The 3320-nt window shown below is 42.0% G+C and overlaps 1 long non-coding RNA gene across 2 annotated transcripts; it reads left to right on the top strand.

Moving 5' to 3' along the window:
• Positions 1-930: 930 nt before the first annotated feature.
• On the top strand, positions 931-2712 carry LOC111838694 (uncharacterized). 2 transcript variants are annotated; one of them, XR_002836933.2, is made up of 5 exons: positions 931-1381; positions 1480-1690; positions 1770-1923; positions 2099-2252; positions 2603-2712. It is a non-coding gene; the product is annotated as an uncharacterized lncRNA (long non-coding RNA). The 2 variants fall into 2 exon arrangements; XR_002836932.2 differs by having other exon boundaries at positions 931-1690.
• Positions 2713-3320: the final 608 nt, after the last annotated feature.

Raw genomic sequence — 3320 nt, 5'->3', positions numbered from 1 at the left:
AGCCAAATGACTATTTCAATATTAGTCTAAATACTAGAACTCGTGGCCATAAGTGGAAATTAGCGGGAGAACATTTTAAAACAAATTTGAGGAAGCACTTCTTTACACAGCGTGTAGTCAGAGTATGGAATAGTCTTCCTGCTATTGTAGTGGAAGCTAAAACCATGGGTTCCTTTAAATCAGAGCTAGATAAGATTTTAACAACTCTGAGCTATTAGCTAAGTTCTCCCCAAACGAGCTTGATGGGCCGAATGGCCTCCTCTCGTTTGTAAATTTCTTATGTTCTTATGAAACAGGGCACAGGTGAAACTAATAAACTCAAAGGAACTACAAAACAGGGAAACTAAGAACTAACCAAGGACACAGGGAACAGAAACCAACACTAGGGACTTAAACAGGTAAAGACACAAGCAGGGGCACAAGGAACAAAACCAAACCCAACTACAAAATCAGACAAGAACTAAAGAAACTAAAATGAAACACTAGGGAGCAAAATACAAAAACAGAGGAGGCGGGATTCAAACACAGGACAGAAGGGTACACAGACAACCACATGCTCAACACATTGAGCCACATGACCAGACAGGTAACAGGGGAGAACAAAGACTAACAAGAAGGATGGGATGACCAGCAATGCCTGCTGGTCAAACAGGGAAGGGACACGGTAGGACCACAGCAGGGGCTGATCCTGACAAACCCAGGACCTTCTTGCTGTGAGGCAGCAGTGCTAACCACTGTGCCATCATGCCACCGCTTCTAAAAGTCTTCGTAAACTATATATCCCCTATAGTCTGATAAGCCTGTTTTAACATCATACTGATTTTAACATCATAGCTGTATTGAGTAACTCATACAACTGAAATCAAAACTGATTTACATCTTGCTAATTTTACAGCTGCCAGTATTGATGAGGGGGTTTTAAAAAGATGTGTCCCATGTATTTATGTATTTTCTTTGCCTACACATCTCCAATATTGTGAGAATTCTACTGACCAGTTGTAGTGGAAGTGGGATTGTGCCATCAACCAGTGCCATGCCGCCCTCCCAGCCTCAGAGCTCCATTCCCATAAATGAAACGATGGCCAAAACAGTGAAATTGCCAGATCCACCAGAATATGTGGTGTACACAGATTCAGAATTATACATGGTGCACATCCAGTATTTTGCATTGCTCCGCAGTGGAAAGGAAAAGGACTGTAAGATGTGAAAGGATCTTATTTGCAGACTTATAAGAAACACAATCACCAGCATGGTTGCAATCCTTCATGCTAGTCCCCTGGGAAAGGAAGTGCCATATCCCTCCAAGCACGAACTGAGAGTAATGTCACAGAAGATCATTTACTATTATCCTATGATACGGGATGGTGGAGACATGCCGTATGTAAGTGTCAATTTCTTAACATTTAATTTGATGTTGAATAAAACCTAAGACTGGATAGAGGTGTCAACAACAAAATATATAACATTCTTTTTCCACAGCTGACCATCTACTCCAAAATGTACAAGTGACTCCAGAATATGAAGTCACCAAGAAAGAGGCAGGGCCGTGTGCCAAAACGAGGGGTTGCAAAGAGGTCTCTCTTTAGTACAAGTATAGAAGATGAGACAGATTAAGATTCAAGTGGTTCAACAGCTTCAACCGTAATTCTTCCAAGCAACGATGACCTTAGTGATGCAAATCTTAGTCCAGGTATGTACGAAAAGTGTGATATGATTTATTTTTTATGCTGCTGATACAAAAGTGCTTACATCTTCTGTTGTATCAGCAGGTCATGAAGGTCTGAAACACCAGGCAAGGTATTACAAAACACTGAGCAACATGTACAATAAACCCAACTCAACTCAAAACCCAACCAAAGCAACGTTGTTCAACTTTTGGACCTCGAGTTTGAAGCCAGACGGGCCTTCATTGATTCAGATGAGGTAAGGGAAGAAGAGAGAGCCAAAAAAATCTTTGAGGCATATCCATGCTTCAAAGATACTCAAAATGTACGTTTCTTAGTTCACGGTAATTTTGTGTGCTTGTTTCTATGCATACTGTGTTGAATCAAACATGCACAGTGGTAGAGTAACTATAAGGCAATTTCTTCTTGGAAAGGCAATGGACAAGCTGCATTGTATCCTTGATGGTACCAACTGTAAATACATAGATGAAACAAAGGGAAGATGGGCAGACTTCTGTGAAAAGGTGCAGTTCTATGGTGTATGGAAGAAGGCCCTCAAACTCCCTTTCCCCTTGAGCCTGTAGGGAGGTATGTTGCTGAACAAATGCAATGTAATCTGTCGGTTCCCAATCCTGCTCTTGGACAACAACTGGCCTTGATGTTTAATAAGCAGCTTCCTCTGTGATTTGAGTATGGTGATGACAATAAAGCATAACTGAACTGAAATTGAAACGAGATAACCATGCTACCCTTGAACAGTAGATTGAATACAACTTTGGCTGATGAAGTGATCAATGAGGATTTAATTTATTAGGACAGGAGGACCAGAAGAACATGCAGGGCAGTCCTCTATGAACAGGATTGGGAAGTACTGGTGTATGTGGCCAGCTGATTGATTTATTTTAAATTGGCATTATGTTGCTTTTCTATTTGGTTAGATAGTGGATTTCACCATTGACCTTCTAACAGTACTCCCGGTACTTTTTCCCTCACCAACTCCACCACCAAAGCGAATTGGGAGTGCCAGTGAAGCACTGCTTCACATAATGGAGTGGATTTTAATCTTCTCAGGACTTTTAAAAGGCATATGGCGGCGCCTCCTTTTAAAGTTGGACTACTTAACGTTCAATCCTTGAGTAACAAAGCATGTCTCATTCAAGAGCATGTCCAGGAAAAGGATTTGGATATAATCTGCCTCACAGAGACCTGGCATCAGCCTAATAGTTTCTCTGTCCTCAATGAGGCCTGTCCACCTGGATATAATTACCTTCAAAGAGCACGAAGCTCGGGTCGCGGCGGTGGCTTAGCCGTCATTTTTAAAGGTCATTTGGGCCTTTGTCCTGCGCCTTTGCCTGTGCTGTCTTCCTTTGAATGCTTGGCCTTCTCTTCCAAGCCACCGCACTCAATGACAGTACTGCTTATCTACAGGCCCCCTAAATATTCCCCCTCCTTCCTCTCAGAGATATCGGAGACCTTGTCATCATTCTGCACCACTTCATCCAATCTGCTCATACTGGGTGATCTCAATATTCATGTTGATATTCCCACAAATCATCAAACTGCTGAATTCCTCCAACTGCTGGACTACTTGGACTTGAAACAACATGTCAAATCTCCAACACACTCTAGAGGACACACCTTGGACTTAGTCATCAC

Source organism: Paramormyrops kingsleyae, chromosome 10 (genome assembly GCF_048594095.1).
Source record: "Paramormyrops kingsleyae isolate MSU_618 chromosome 10, PKINGS_0.4, whole genome shotgun sequence".
NCBI lineage: Eukaryota > Metazoa > Chordata > Actinopteri > Osteoglossiformes > Mormyridae > Paramormyrops > Paramormyrops kingsleyae.
The sequence above is the reverse complement of the archived record's forward strand: the minus strand, read 5'-3'. Positions and strand labels throughout refer to the sequence as shown.